This window comes from Lagopus leucura, unplaced genomic scaffold (genome assembly GCF_019238085.1).
Source record: "Lagopus leucura isolate 7727_CA_CO unplaced genomic scaffold, USGS_WTPT01 Super-Scaffold_73, whole genome shotgun sequence".
Taxonomy (NCBI): domain Eukaryota; kingdom Metazoa; phylum Chordata; class Aves; order Galliformes; family Phasianidae; genus Lagopus; species Lagopus leucura.
Window position 1 is genome coordinate 41,005,086 of NW_024962252.1, and position 17,051 is coordinate 41,022,136.

The 17,051-nt window shown below is 41.3% G+C and overlaps 1 long non-coding RNA gene across 1 annotated transcript; it reads right to left on the reverse strand.

Moving 5' to 3' along the window:
* Positions 1 to 9,126: 9,126 nt before the first annotated feature.
* LOC122189462 lies at positions 9,127 to 16,578 on the reverse strand. The gene is made up of 3 exons (XR_006181823.1): positions 16,373 to 16,578; positions 15,623 to 16,029; positions 9,127 to 11,723 (listed from the first exon to the last, which is right to left on the reverse strand). It is a non-coding gene; the product is annotated as an uncharacterized LOC122189462 (long non-coding RNA).
* Between the last annotated feature and the right edge of the window lie 473 nt (positions 16,579 to 17,051).

Consider the following 17,051-nt stretch of genomic DNA (forward strand, 5'->3'; position numbering starts at 1 on the left):
AGGACTTTGGTGGAAAGCTTACAAATGAGATGACCGCAGTAGGTTATGTTAACCTGTGTATCCCAGCTTCAAGTGTGAGGTAGCTGAAGACTCAAACTGATGAACATTTTTCTTGCATGTGCTTTATGTGCTAGTTTTTGAGATGACTTTGGGTGGTTTCAAGGGATCTCTACTCTGCCAGTGCTCCAGAAAGAAGTCACCAGCCCACATTTGTGGGCAATGCATCCATGAGAGTTAACCACACCAGCATGGAAGTTTCCTACTGGAATATGAAGAGGATCACAATAGCTTGCTAACTTTCTTCTCTGCTGGAAATTCTAGAATAAAAAGAAACAAATAATCAGGAAACAGTTCCAACAACTGTTGGCTTTCTGAATCAAGGCTTTCTGAATGGGGAAGTTCAGACTGGTGCTACGGAGAGACTGGTAATAAAGCGGATGAATGGTGAAGAGCTGGTGTTCTGTTAAAGGTTATTAATGCATCTGAGCAGCCTCTTTATGATACGCCGACCATCCTAAAATCTGTGTTTGTGTGTGTTTAAAAATAAGTACATTAAAGATAAATGTAGGAGAATATAAATTCAAGAAGAAACATTAGAGCATTTAAAAAATCTTAAATATAGCCAGAGACTTCTGAGAAAAATGACAGACTGCCACTGTCTGTTCACAGCAACTTTTCCCTGAAACATCACTGAGGAAAAATAATCAACCCAAGCTTGTTTTCAAGCAACTGTGTTGTGTACAGAAAATAATGGAATGGCAGCTCTGTGTTTTGAAGCTGAACATATCTTAAAATAGTTTTATCCAATTTAATTTCTTTTTCCTTGCGAACAGAATATAGATTTCACTGGCAAGCAGTGAACTTGCCAGTCACTTTGGACAAGAGGAGAATATGGCATGGCAATAACTGTTGCTGTTCCTAAGGCATGTGAGATTACAATTCAGTTTTAATTAAGGTGTGGGAGGATCAAAGATTAGACTGAGCACAGAAGCTTGTGCTTAACCTCTTTCACAAGGAGATGCAAACACTGGGCTCAGAGCATCACTTTGGAATTAGAGTGAATAGCTGACCCTGGATGGGGTGAGGGAGGGAGCTAACTGCATTCCTCATGTGCACAAAGACAGACATGATTTCTTGTTCTTGCTTTGCTGAGCAGTATCTTGTAACATCATGTCTGCATTGGGAAGCTAATGCATAAAAGAAGGATACATATATGCTACTGCAGCTTGACAGTTTTTATAATATTGCTTAAATGCCAGTACTTGCTGTGCTTTCTAAATGTTGATCCAATTTATGAGAGTTTTAAAGAAAGTGTATGGGTGGCTGATCAGTATGACTTCTTTTTTATTGTTTCATATGAAGTGGTGCTGCCGTTTACCAGGAGAAAGGAATGATCAGGCATATTTCTACTTCATTTGTTTTTTCTTTTTTTAAAACAATAATAATAAGCGTGTAAGGTGAGATGGTGAAGGGTATAGGTGTCTAGTCTATTGCTGCTTACTGTGATTTACTTAGAACTCTCCTACATTGATGCAATCAGAAAATTGCTAATATCTAGGTTTCTTTATTGACTTCCTTGTACAATAAGCTCATGGTGCAGGTTACTTTTTAGTATCACAAAACATTACAAATACCAGGATGCACTGAGTGACTGAGAGGGCTGAAGATACAGGCATTCATGCAGACATGTACTTATCTATATACTCTAGGTTAAGCCTGAGAATTATCCAGCCTCCAATTAGCAAGTCCTGAAGCATGTCAGGGGTCACAGAAATAACTTTATTTCCCATTGCCCCTAATAATAACTTTTAATTAGGTACTGTACTGTTCGTAAAGCTTTTTGCTCTCTGAACTCTAAGAGGAGATACTCCAGAGGAATTCCTCACTTAAAGGCAGAAGGTTGGAGTTGGAGGTTCCTGTACCAGATGGTGGCTGTCAGAGCCACATCTGCTCAGAAGCTTGGCCGTGACTCCTTCTCATCAGAGGAATGCAGAGCTTTTGCATCTTACTCTCAAGTCTGTTTTTTCCAATCTCCTATACAGTATGCCAAAGAAGGAAGCAATTAGCACAACCAGTACTCATCCAGGCTCGTGCACAATCTACTGTGGTAGGAACCATCTCCGCATTCTCCAAGATCTCTAACAACCAACTTAAATGAAGGCAGTGCATTTGAAAAAGGAACACTGAGGAACTAAACTGGAAGAGAAAACACCACAGCCTCCTTTAGCAGCTGTTTGTCTGTTTTGTTTGTGCCACAGGACAGCTATGACCAACCTTCTGGGTGTTTGTTGCCAAATGAATTTAAAAGACTTTGCGACATCATGTTGGTTCAAATTGTGCCAAATTTGGGAGTGAATCATCATGCCATAGTGGTTTTGCTACTGAACTGATGCTTCTGCTCCATTGACTGCAGCGAGACATACAGAGATGAGGCCCTGAGGTCAGCTTTAACCTAATCCTGATCTCTTCTCTAGGAGAGCTCTGAAGGAAATTGAAGGTATGCTTATACAACCATGCTTTCAATCCTGTTTTAAAATAATCTCTACTGTGCGAAAGCCAACTGCAGTAACAACATGATCTTGGCTCTTAGAATGTGAAGAATTTTAAAATTTAAGGAGTTAGTACTAGCAAGTGCTGTGTGATGGAATTTGATTAAAGAACAATATGTGATGTTTTATTCTCTACCAATATAGAAAACAGCACAGAACAGAGGGGAAAAAAAATAGATTTAAAGATCTAGTAATTTTCTCATAATCATGTCTTCTTTTTAATTGCAGTTTGATAATCTCTGAAGGGAGGTTGTGGTGAGGTGGAGGTTGACCTTTCCTCTCATTAAACTAGCAATAGGGCTAGAGGGAATGGTCTCAAGTTGCACCAGGGGAGATTCAGTTTGGGTGATGGGAAACGCTTCTCCAAGAGAGTGGTCAGGCACTGGAATGGGCTGCCCAGGGAGGTGGTAGAGTCACTGACCCTGAAGGTGTTCAAGAAATGTTTAGATGTTGTACTGAGGGATGTGATTTAGTGGGGAAATATTGGTGATAGGTGAACGGTCAGACTGGGTCATCTTAGAGGTCTTTTCCAACTTTGGTGATTCTATGAAGTCTACTAAGCACTGGATGAAAACATAGAAGAGTGATTGTTCAGCATGTGATGTAAAATCTGTCTTACCATTGGTATTTAATTGATAGCAACTCAGGTTGCTGACTGTTGCTTATGGAAGCACTTTTTCCCTCCAACGTATGTTAGGATTATAAGTGCTCTTTGGACCTATAACCTAGCCATGATGCACTTGAAACATAATGGAAGAGAAAAAGTGCTTATTTTAATTTCTCTGTATCAATATGTTTGCTCATAGTAAGTTTTTCAGTATATACTTCTGAACTTGGAAATTGCAAAGATCTCTTCAGTTACCCCGTTGATAGCTGTGCCAATTCTGTTTGACCCAACAGCTTATCTCTTAACCATGCTGTTTGTCCAGGCCTGCGTGAAACCAGGAAGGTTTTGCACAAATAGCAGCAAGTTAATAAGAAGTAAGTTTAATGTCAAACATTTTCTTTTGGGCCGTGACAAAGAGACAAGAAGCTGTTCTATGGAATGAGGGATAATTACTGTCATTAATAAAAGAAAAAAATACGCATTTCCAATGATCTAATGCCTGGTAGGTGTGCAAAGAGAAACTTCCCAGAGCCTGAAATTGCCCTTATATCCACCCATTAAGGCTGGATATCTGTTCACATTGCTTGATCTCCTAATTTGTACCTAACTGAGCATTAGACTTTGATATAAAATCTACCCATAAGTAAAGTTTTATTGTTTTCTTAACATGTGACAAATAAGAACCTGTCAGTAACTCAACCAGATCTCAATCCCTAGCTCACAATAAAATAGCATCCCACCCTACTTCCTCCACTTTTGATTGCTCTCACCAAAAAAGAATAGAAAACAAATCAGAACAGCTTTCTGGAGAGGAGCCTCTGAACCAAGCAGATGCTCATCATTAGCACAGGAGAGCAACATCTATAACTTCTGCAGGGATTGCTTTTAGCTTCCTGACCATCTCTTCTTGTTGAGTTTCTTCACTGTGGGCAAACTTGAAACTACATGGTAGGTTAGATGCTGATTTTTGCCTGTTACTCATGACTCGAGACTCAACATGTTAGTAAAGCAGATTTGCATTTTTATTACTATTTTAAGCATGAGTGCAGCTGAATCTTCTGTTACTGGGTTTTTTAACTTCACAAATTGTTAAGGGAACAACTTTATTAGAAGAAAACATTGTTTTAATTGCTCAGACAAGTAACAAGGTGGATTCCATGTGTTGTTTGTTTTTTTTTTAAGGTCTGTGCCTGCTCTGTGAACTTGTTGGACATACTATTCATTTATTTAAATCCAAATAAAAGAAGAATTCTAATTTCACCATGTTATGGTTTAATTTTTTTTTTTAAACTTTCAGAAAATGAAAAACTTCATTGTTCAATAGTTCAGTGGTTGCTCTGCCCATGTTTTGTTAATTTAAGGGAAGAATTTTGGCAAGAATGTGATCTCTGCTCAAAACATCTTTCTATATTTTCCATCAGATTTTCTCCTTGTACAGTGTATCCAGCATTCTTGCTATGATGATATGAGGATTTAATCTTCTCCTTGAAAAACAGTAACTTTATTTCAAGGTATTCTTTCAGCATCCTTCTTTATTTTATTTTCTGTGGTTCATCTACAGATTAGAAGTCCTTCCATTTATGTTCCTTGTTGTAGGAACATTGAGTACTACTTGTGTTTTGGTGACATCTTCTGGATAAGGTTGCCACTGGAAGGAGTAATTAAAATACATCACTACTAGTGCCCTTTGTGCTTGCTTCTGGTCTATTTTGGAAAAAAAATGTACACCTAACCTTTACCAGTGATTAGTATCCTACCTGAAGTTTAGTAAAGACTTGGAGGCTCCAAAGTGGAAGATGAAAATGGTTTGAATTATAAATGCAAACAGACACTGCTTGCATGATGCTTCGTAGACAGATGGACTGAGATCTTTTGTCTTATACTTGTATAAATGCAATTAAATAAATCTGTTATCTGTCTCTCTTTTCCTTCTTATGGCAGGCCTGTACTGTGCTAATTGTTGGACAGGCTAACCAGAGGAAAAAAAAGGCTTCCCTTGGTTAGAATAGAGATGCCCATAGGCAGGTTTCCTACCTTCAGCAGCAGGTGCATGGAGGAGAAGATAAAGGGCAAGGTAAGTCAGAACCAACAATTTCCAGAACTTATTTCTTGCCATAGTCAGAAATACTGTGTCCAGACACAGAGCAAGAGGCAGTACCTCGTATTTACTAGGTCATGACTGATCTTTAGTTCTGTCACTTTTTCCAGGAAAGGATAGCAAGTATCTCCCTTTGATTCTTCTATAATAGCTGCAGCTTTATAGAAGAGAGTTCTTTTTTGCTTTCTTTCTCTTTCCTTTTTCTGCTATAGTGAAAAGTTCTGGTAACATTAGTTATTCCTCATCTTAAATCTGCTCCATACACCTAAGAGCCATTCTATAAAACATCCAGATTAACTCTACCAGCTGACTTGGAAAAAGTTACTGAAGTCAAGTTTCTAATTTTTCTCGTCACAGAAAGTTAGGTTGAGCAGAAGTTTAAAAAGGCTGTAAAGGCAGGAGCTTTGTAAATTCTTCTGAAAGTTTTGTCACTGTTTTCACTTTCTATTAAAGCAGAACATATCTATGGCACAGGGAGACAACTATTAGGTCTCAGTATTTTCCTCTTCCCAGTAATACTTAATTCACAATGCTAACAAGGTAGTTCCAGTCTGGATTGTGCTAAGCAACCATCTAAAGAAAGCCAAAACTGTGTTTCCTTCCTACCTGTGTCACTGATGTACACCAGTGAGGCTCTAGCAAAAGCCACCTGACTGAAAGAGGACAGAAGTTGACATGTGGGGAGGAAACATTCAAGCCAGAAGTACTTCTGAACATCACTTGTCACTTTGAGCACTGATCAACAACTGCCTGCCAGCATCTGCAACCGTGTTGTGAATTTGTCAGCCAGATACAGCACTGGAGAGAGGAATTGCAACACTCCCACCAGCAGCAGTCATTATGGGTATTGTACAGATTCTACAGCTCAGTGGACACGAGGTCCAGCATCTTATCCCCACTGTAATGAATTTTGGCAACTTCTGCCATTCTTAAGACGACAAAATGTAATACCTAGAAGGCTGCTCTGTTAAGAATCCTGTAATTTGGTAAGATTCTGGTCGACAAATGTAATGATTTTCTTTCATGAAAATGGATGGCTGTTCCCCAAATGACTCAGTACTGGTTCCTTTCCTGAGCTCTTGTTTTTTGAGATCCCACAGTGACTTTTCAAATTTAATCATAATTTAAAGTCCCAGCGGGTACTACTTTCAAATCCAATCTAAATCAAGCCAAGGAAGTAGGCTTGCATCTCAGGTGAACTTGCCATGATCTATTTCATGAATTTCAGGTGTCAAAAAATTTCCACAAGTTTTAAAGTAGGCACTGAAATATATACAACACTTCTACTGTGAGATGTGAACATCTCAATGGTCAGAGATTGGCAGTAGTCTTCTTTCTCTTGCAACCTACTAACAAACATTCTTTGCTGGGAATCCTACAGAAGCCTTTCTGTTGATCTTGGAGAAAGGGCTCTTCTGTAGATTTACTATTTCATTAGAATGGAAATGGTTTCAACCACAAGCTTTCTGACAGCAGTAGCTTGTTTTCTGCAGGAATGCTGTTTCTTTCTTGCTCCCTCACTGTCTGCACAAAAGTAGCTGTGAAGTATGAAGTCAATATATAACCTTTTGGGCGTTTATAGTGTTTTCTAATACTTCATGTCTTATTGGAGAACCAATATTCAATTATTGAATGATATAATTCCTATCATTTTTCCTTTGAAGATTTCTCATATTTCTTAGAGGAATTATCATAATTTAACAGTTGTTTTACTTATTCTTCATATGATTCCATCCTCAGTTTCAAAGCCATCTTCATGGAAACCAGGTATTGTCTGGTGCAGGTTGTGCCTTTTCACCTACTTATCTAATGCCAGCAAAAGCAAATAGTTTCCAATTTGGGAGGTACTCTTCATGAAATGTCCCGAATGACAATCAGTACAAAATCTTTTTCCATCTAGGCAAGAAACATCTCAGTGGTTAGCACACTACATCTGCTCTAAGTGGCTTTCAGATTCAGCTGTCTTTTCCATAACAGCTGTGGAATTCAATCTTTGTGTTTCTTGTATGTAGTAAACACTCATATCTTCTTCTTTCTGCTTGTTTACTATCTTGGTTGTTTGGTTTGCTGACTTCTCAGTTTGGAGGCTGTCTTGGCTGCTTGGCTAAGGCTGAGTTGAGCAATGTGGTTCAGCCTTTAAAGATAAGATGCAAAGAATTTGCCTTTGAGAAATTCAGGAATATCTCAGGTCCTGACTTGAAAACAAGAAGAAGAATATTAAGTATAACCACATAAATAATGCAGAGCAATCCAGCACCCAAATCTACTTTGGCTTTTTTATAGGAACTCAAACATCTTTACTTTCTTTTTTTTTTTTTTTTTTTTTTTTCCATTAAACAATACTCTTCACACTCAGTGATCATTACACGTATGATCATGTTACAAATATGTGTATTTACGTTATGTATTTATATATAATGCATCTGTAAATGCGTTTAGCTTATAGATACACAATATATTTTTTCAGATATTGGAGGCATGTGCCAGAATATTTTTTTATTTGCGATGAATTCTTTGAAATTATGGTATTTAGAGATTCACATGATTCAACATCTGATGTCATGAGTTCGAAAGCAGAAATTAATGTTTCTGATTTTGTTTAACCTGGGAAATTCATCCAAAATTACTCAGCCAATTTTGTGATGTCCCAACCATTGTTTCAGCTATGGTGCTTTTCTTTTTCTGAGCCTGTTGCAAATATTGTAGGTGTGGAAGGTGTTGCTACCATTTTTTTTTCCTATGTCCAAGTTCATTAGATGAGTTATTCTGAAAGATGTATAATTTAAACTTGTCTTATAAACTTATAATTTACTCATCTGAGTACATCAGACAAGACCTGCTGAAAGGAGCAATTAATTACTTACGTTTTTATATGGCAATTTTATCATTCAGAAACTTGAGTGCTGGTAGATTTTGAGGTCCCTGGAGCCTGTGTGCTTTGTGTCAGATATTGTTCTCTAAGAATGGCATCACTGTGTGATTCAAAGAGAAATTCACTTGTTTAGCTAAAATGTTTCACTGAGATTTGCATTTCAATTATACTGAGGTAAGTAGATTTAATGAATTTTAGTTGACTATTTTGATCATGGATGTTAGCTCCAGAGGGACTCAAGTTAAATATATTTTAGTTTAAAGCTGCTCTCTCTACCATTTTAAAAACATAGATGCTGCTTAGGTAATGTGTATAGTAATTGGAGAGCTTGTGAGCTCTTGGGGGCCAGTAGGAGTGGTGGAGTTCTTCACATCGGGATGTATTGTCTACATTGGCCACATATGGAGTGAGTGCTGTGTATTGACCCAATCTGAAGGAGTGACTACATGGAAGCCTTGCACTAAGCTTGTCCTGGGCACGGAATTAGATCTGAATCAGGTTCAAAGCCTTGCAAACATACATTTGTGAATTTTAAGCTGTCTTCAGAGTAGCTGTATAACAAGGAGAAAAGGGCTCCATGAGGGAGTGGCAGTGATGTTATGGACTGATAGTAGCCCTCATTCCCTGTTCTCCTGCACTGCTCAGGTAAGGAGGTGGAAGAGGATGGATGGCAAGGGGGAGGTGTTTTTAGTTTGCTTTTAGTTCTCACTGGTCTGTTTACGATAGACAATAAACTCTATGAATGTCCCCACACTGAGAGTGTTTTGCCTGTGACAGAAACTGGTTGAGTGATTTCCCTGTTCTTGTCCCAGCCCTTGAGACCTCTTCCCTATCTTCTCTTCAGAAGGCAGATGAGAGAGCAGGCATTGCGTTTTGCTGCCCACCAGTGTGGAAACCACCACGTTTCTTACTTTTTTCTTTTTTTTTTTTCCCTTTAGCATCTTTTGGCCTGGCAAGTTTAAAAAATAAAAATAAAAATGTAATACATGAATTTCAGAGCTAACATTAAAACTTTGCAGGAATTACTCTTTATTGTGACAACCATCTTTAGTGTGTGAAATACTTCATGAATGCTTTTGAATGAAATAGGCTGAGTGTCTGTCAGGATATGGACACTTCTGCTGCTCTGAATTTAAGTGATACGTTAGGGTGAAAAAAAAAATTCAAGCCTCATGCGTGTCTTAAAAGAGAAATTTGGGTCATCTTACACAAAGGTAGAATTTCTTTCTTTTAGTGAGAAAGCAGAGCACATTGCTCGCTCCCTGGGAGGAACACCTTTCTGCACTTTAGCCCTCTTTATCCCATGCGTCATTCAGAGAGGTCAAACATTCAGCCAGGAATAGACAAGACCGCTGTATGTACCTGTGTGTGCCACATACTCCTGACAAGCTGTTTTTCTGTTTTTCCTTTCCTCATACTGCAACCTGGGGGTTGATGAGCTGGTGAGGCATCCTGCATCCTTATCTTCAGCCCTTATGCTCCTTAGATGTTTGTTCTGTGCCACCATGAGGAAGATCTTGTGGTGCGATGCCTCAGTGGTAGACACCAGCAGGAGCCAGGCAGGTCAGCTTGGCCTGCTGGCCCAGAGGCAAGCTGTTGTTATGGAGATAAACTAGGGTAAACTAGGGACTAGGTTTAAAGTATTTCTTCCTTGTCTTTGTGAGAGGAACAGAACAGCTAACGGAGGAGCCAAATTTTTTACCACATTAATAGTGTAGCTGTTATGGCCATTGCTAGGGTATATGTTGTTGGAGAATAAACAGTGACCAGGAATAAATCACTAATACAGATAAAAATTAATCCAAGACAAATGGATTACCGTACAGTCCAAGCATCTGAATGGTTTGCTGAGTGCTCAGGGAAAATTGCAGAACAGAAACAGAGCTTTCAAGCCGGCAGGAAGCTCTGCTGCCTTCCTATTGCCCCAGAGGTTCCTCTGAGAGATTTCCTCAGCAGGAAGAAGCATGCTGGGGAGCACTGCCCTGGGTTCCTCACCCTGTTTCCGGGTGCCTCTGGCAGCTACCCTGAGAGTTTCCACTTTGCTCTGTGGGGGCAAGGATGGGAAGCGAGGGGGAATGCGAGGGCCTGGCTGAACAGAAGCCTGCAACCTGCTTGAGGGAGAGAGAAATGGGCTGAAGTGTGAAATGGGATGAGTCTGACAGGACACTTTGGGAAGGCTTCTTTCCAGTCACCTGGGAGTTCTCTGTAGCCATCTCTTCTGGAAGGATGACAAAGCCAATAGAGAAAGGAAAGATGAATGGGCTGCCATGCTGGGGCAGGTTGGCAAGAGCCAATGTAGTGGCTGCAGTGGGTTACCACAGCCCAGCTGTGAGAGCGGTGGTGTCTCCCTTGCTGTGATGGTGCCTCACACTCATGGGGCTCCTTCTCTGTAGCTCACTCTCCATCAGCTTTCACTGAGCAGTAGAGATGATATGTTGACAGCATCTCCAATGGCTTGTGATCACAGCCAGCCTGGTGTTTGGTGCTTTTTGTGCCATATTAGAGGCCTCTGTGCTTACGAAGGCATCGCTTGTGGGAATCCTTGAGTTCACACATTCAGCCCCAGTGTGGGGTTTCCAAAACACCAGACTCATAATGTCAGTCATTTGGGCTTTAGAGCCTTGATGCTTTCCTTGGAGTCAGTCAAGATTTTGGGAGAGTTAGTGTGTATATATATGTATATATATTTTTTTCTTTTCCTCCGCTCTTCTTCATTTTCCTTACACTCCCATACTGTGCTTGTTTGTAGGCAATGAGTCCATGAATGATATGGCAACTCAGGAGGTTTCCTTGCATTCTGAAGATCTCTCCGAGTCATTGTGAGGCACGTATGCATGAGCAAGTCGGGCATGTACCTTTTCCTTCTCTCTCATAGGGGAAATGATAGGATCTGCTTGTTAGAGAGACTTTGATGAAGTATCCTGCCTGCACTTTCAATTAGGGAGCTGTTTTGCACTGGATTTTCTTGGCATGAATGGACAGGTTTTATTCCTCAGGTGAATTCCCTTTATTTCCATTTGAACTTAATGTGGTATTTTATTAGCTGTACTGTTAGACAGTTTTCCTCAAATTAATTTTTGCTTGTTCTGCTGGTACAAAGGGTGGTAGCAACAGTATCCTGTTCCTTTCTCCTCTTCATAATCACCTTGGAAGATAATGATGCTTATGTACCATTAAACCAATTATTTAAAAGGCGACACAGTCATTTCTCCAGAATTTCTTAGCAATAACTTTCTATTTCACCTGTAAATTTACTTCTTCCTGATCAGTATTCACACGCTGTTACCTTTTAGCCAGCAACGGTACAAGCACAATCAGTGGTGATGACTGACTCCTCTCTGGGCAGCCTAGTGACAGGTGCCAAAGATGCTCAAATCCAAAAATTTGCATTCAGAAAGTGCTGTCTGTTGGTTGATCAGCCAGGAAGCCTTTCTGCAGCTCTGCTCCTTGACACTTCCCCTCTGTAAAGGAGAACCTTTATGTGAATGGAGTCTGTGCTGCTCCATCCGGAAACACTTGGATGTTTCTGTAACAGTCTGTGACAGAATGACCTTTTACCTTTGCGTGATATAGTGGGGTAGGGCCATGCTGTTGAATCTGGAAAAGGCCAGGCATGTCACTCATTAGCTAGCAAAATGTCAAGTGGGGAGAAGAGCAATCGATGGTACAAAGAGAAGGTGCACAAGAGCAGGATGCACAGGGATTTAAGCTGGAGTTGTCTTCCAGCCCATGTTTTCATTTGTCTGTGCAGGAACTGGTGACAGGAGCTCTATTTCTTCCATGATCAAACCAAACGAAACCAAGTGTCTCTGCATCCCTGAGCTTCTGCAGTGCCAGGCAGTAAGTACAGTGAATGAGCTGATGTACAGTTGTCTCTCTGCCACCATTTAAGACTGGTTCCTGACATGATGTGAGCGTTGCTGAGGTTTTTGGGTTTTTTTTTTTTGTTTTTTTGTTTTTGCTTTAATTAAGCAGAAACCACGTTGTGCCTTTGTATTAATGTGCAAATAAATAATGGTAGTTACACTACATTAAATAAAAGTATTTGTAGAAGTATTTTTCAGATAAACAGAAAATGCCACTGTTGCTGTTTCAGACTGCCTCCCATGGAGACCTTTGCTTTCTTTCATTTCGCTGTCAGTGTGAGTATGGCTGACTCAGGGCTCAGTGGTGGAAGACTACACCAGCAGGCTATTTTCCTCATTAAGTTGCCCCACATATGCTAAGCACAACTCACAGCCCTCAGAAGAAGCAAAGCACTCCTTGGAGAAAGGGAAGTCTCCTGGTAAGAGCTGTTGCCTGTTGTTTCGGTATCAGACCCACAACGTGGGGACTCCTACAAGTGTATGGAAAGGCTTTGGTTCTGCCACCAGGAGCTCATGTTTCAGTATGAGAGCACTGAGAGAGCTGGATGTGTGGAAGGGGGGGAAGGAGTGAGGCGTAAGCACAGAGGTGACACACTGGCTCACCACATCTCTTGGAACTTTGCAGACTTTTGCTTCAGTTCTGAGTAACTGTGATTTCGCAGAGGGCTTTACTTCAATTTTTGGTGTTGAGTTGTTGGAAATGTGCGTTTAAAGTGTGACAGGAAGAGATCAAACCAGCATTATTACATGCAACGTACATTGGAATATAACTAATTTAAATGAGTGAACTAAATGACTGCCATCTTCAGAGCTTGGGAAAAGATTTGTTTGCATACAACTTCCATTCAATTACAACCACAAATTCTCAGCAGCACTAAGTACAGTTATAGCTGGCAGAGATGAGCTCATCTTTAAGGTCTGGGAACTGTTCACTGTCACAAGGATCAGTGAGGCCTTCCTGCTGGCGGAGGAGGCTCGCATTAAGTATCCTGATTATCTTTGGATGGTCATGGCAAAGAGGGCTGTAAGATAGCGAGCATTGTCTGCACCTTCAAGAAAGGCAAGACAGAGATACAGGTAACTCAATACCTATCAGCCTCACCTTGATCCTGGGGACAGTGCTGGAGCATACAGTGCTGGAAATGGTTTCGGAACATAATAAAGTCAGAGTGATTGGGAATTGTCAGCATGGATTTATGAAGGGGAAATCATGTGTAACCAACTTGATAGACTTCTCCAACAGAATGATTTGCTTAGTGGACAAGTGAAGAGCAATGAATGATCTCATCTTGACTTCAGCAAGGCTTTCACTCTATCTCCTTTAGCAGCCTCATGGACAAACTGATGAATTACAGCTCCTACTGCAATCGCCACTTTATTTGTCTGTGAGCCTGTAGCAATGTGAGTCATTGCTTTTCTGGGGGGGGGGGGAGAAGAAAAAGGCAAATGGAAAGGATCTGGCTTTCTTCCCTGAACTGGATGTTCTTACTTTATCCAATAAAGGTCTTAGAATCATCCTTTTGCTTTGTGAAGTCACCACTTACAATGTACATTACAAACGACCTGTTTTTGTTTTCTCTGAGGAAACAGCAGAGGGTTTTGTTAGTAATTCTATGCTGTACAAATAAGAGTAGCTGGGCTTTAAAAAATTGTGCACATAAATTGCTACACTCAGAGCTGCTAATTCACAATCCCAGACAGCTGTGACTTTGCTCTCCAGCATGTGGCCCCAGTCATAATTATGTCCACACTGAGTGCACCAGTATCTGAAAGTCCTCCTTCTGACATGGGGATGTGAAACTTTCCCTCTGCAGCATACAAAGCAGAGAGAATGTGCATCGTGGTTGAATATTCCTGTCTCTCAGCTTCAAACACCAAAATAACTGAAAGTTGAACCTGATGCAGTAGATCTAGTAGATTTAAGCCCAAAGGTTGGCCCAATATGGGTCAGTTATCAGCATCTGCAGTGCTTGCTCTATTACGGTCAGAAAACAACAGAATCAAAACAGTTTGGGTTGGATGTTTAAGATCATTTAGTTCCAACCCCCTGCTACAGACAGGGGCACCTCCCTTTAGATGAGGTTGCTCACAGCCCCATCCAGCCTGGCCCTGAAATCTTCCAGGATAAGGGCACTCACAGCCTCTCTGGGCAACCTGTTCCAGTGTCTCACCACCCTCACAGTAAAGAATTTCTTTCTAATATCTAGTCTAAATTTACCCTCTTCCAGTTTAAAGCTGTTTCCTCTTGAGCCTCATGCAATGCCATTCCAGTGTGAAATAACATCAGCTTCTCTTTGCTCTTGGCAATAAAGAAAAGCCCTCCACTGAAATGGATGATTTCAATTTGGCAGAGGAAGTATTTCTGCTTCAGAGGACAGAGCTGCTGAAACATGTTTAATCCCCAAATGAGGTATCTTAAGGCCCCAATCTGTTTCTACAGGCCAGGATCAGCATTCTGAAGGTCACAGCAAAGTTCAGTGAATGACCTTTTTATTTTTATTTTTTTAAAACCAAAGGATTCTTACTTTCTCATTGTGAAGCCAAGCTGCGTGCACTGAGTTTGAGTCTGCTTAGGAAGCAAAACTTCTCTGACAGCCATTGGGGCAGTTCACGTTCTGAGCTTCAGAGCACTGCACACACGGTGAGCTCTGCACACCTGCACAGTTTGGGCTGGGTCCATGCATGCGGCCCCCAGGCAGTGACAAATCCAGCTCTGAAGCTGTCACTGGGCAGCATCAGGGCTAGCCACTGAATGGCTCGTTACGGTGGTAATTAATTTTTATGACTATGAGAAGGAAGGGATGTTAAAAACAGATTGATCATAATTGGCTTTTAATTAACAATTTCAAGCTCTAATTCGAACTAAAAATATCCCATTAATTATCCCCACAATTTCATGGGTGCTAGGGCAGGGGAGATAGTGTAACCAATGATGTGACTGTGGCAGGCCTGTGTAACGAAGTGTGTCCAGGGCCAACTGCACAATCAAGCAGCACTGCTCTCTGCAGGGGAGATGCAGCCTTCCTTTTCCACTCCCTAAGCAACGAGTGAGGTGGGCAAAAGGAGACTGTGAGGGGCTGAGGATTGGCAATGGGCCAGCTCCAGCTGCAACGCTGAGGGATGAGCAGCCCCTGTGCCCACCACAGCCTCCTCCTGTAGGCAGCTCTTCTGTTCGTGGCTTCCCACCTGCCCTCAGCCCCAAAAACCTCATGGACAGCACTGAGGTTAGAGAGGTAACAACAAATCATGAATCATCTGAGAGTGGTTGCAGTAGCCTGGAAAATGAGTGAAAGTGGATATGATTATAGAGAGTGCAATGAGTCTTTGCTGAAATTATTACCTCAGCTTCAAAATCTCAGCCAAATTGGTTTCCATAATGTGCCTTCTCAGCACAGGCATCATAAAAAGAAAACAGCAATTAATTTGGCCTAAAAGAATCTATAGTGCAGGCTGAGGGAAAAACTGCTTTAACTGTAGAAATGTAGTGATTAAAGTTATGATTTTCTATTGACAGGATGTAAAAAGAAAAAAAAATTATGATCTGTAAGTGTAAGGCAGTCTCATCTCCTCAGAGGAGGTGGCAGTGGCAGGAGGCTGGGGCCTGGGCCCTGTGCGCTGTGCTTTCCTTACCTTCACTTCTTCACTTTCCAAAATACTTCAAACTACTTTTCTGCCCTGCCTCCGTGTGACAGACTGGGAGACAGTGAGGAGGTGAATCTGACTTCATAGCTGCTTCCATACACACCAATATCTGTGGAACAAGGCTTACACTCCTTGAGAACAAAGCAATTTGCTGCCGTGCTTGTGCCCCATCCAGAGAAATCCCTTAAAAGAAGGCTGGGCTCTGCCAGAAGGTGCTTTGTGTGGAGGCAGTGCTGGCTCTGCAGCTGCACAGGTTCCCCTCATGACACCACAGACAGCTGCAGGGCTGAGCCAACTTTCCAGGCTGGCACCAAGGGTCACCATGAAGCTCAGCATGAGTTTGGACAGGAAAGGTTTGGGGACATCTGGTGGTCAGGAGCTGCTTGTAGTCTCAGCTGTTAATGTAAGAGAGGTAAGTATCTATGATACCAAGTTAGAATCACAGAATCACCAAGGTTGGAAAAGACCTCCAAGATCATTCAGACCAACCATCTGCCTACCACCAGTATTTCCCCACTAAACCACGTCCCTCAGTATAACATCTAAATGTTTCTTGAACGCCTCCAGAGACAGCGACTCCGACAGCTCCCTGGGCAGCCCATTCCAGCACCCGACCACTCTCTTAGGGAATTATTTCCTAATGTCCAACTTGAACTGGAGGCCATTCCCTCTAGTTCTGTCACTAAGTTCTACTTAGTTCTCCCTTCAGAGGAAACTCCAATCAGAAAATCCTCTTACCTCAGCTTCAGCATTACAGTTCACTCCAGTCCAGAATTTGACAACAGTTCCCTTTCTCCTTCTTCCAGGCAAATCCTTTCACAGGTACATAGAACAGTGAATCACTTTTCTGGTCTATTAATACACATGGGCTGCATTCTTCAGGCTAGCTGCCAAGCTGTCCATGAAAGAGCCCAGCAGCATTAGCTGAACCTATCAGGTTCCCCACAAGCCATGCAATGCCACGGCTGGAAGTGAAGCTTCAGCTCCATGCAGATAGAAACAGCAGCAGCCCCCAGATGGGGAGTAACTCACAGAAAGGAAAATAAATATGCATGAGCTATGTACTATTAACGTATATTCATGTAATTAATATCACAGTTCTTCATTATATGCTTTCCTTCACCACTTGGAATTTCTCCAGGTACACTGAACCCATTCATTTATAAAACAAACGACCCAGCATCATTAGCAACCCCGATGGAATTATTTAATTTACAACATTTAATTTAATATACAACAGACAATCTACTGCAGATTTTGCTGCAGCAAATTTGTCCTCATTCAAGATGCCGTAGTGTTACCTGCAGTGTTCTTGTTTGATGTTTTATTTCTAACCACATTTGGACTAGTATTTTGTTTGTGGTGTAAAGGCAAGAGAACATTTTCTACCACTACTATTGTTAGCAGCGCTTTCATC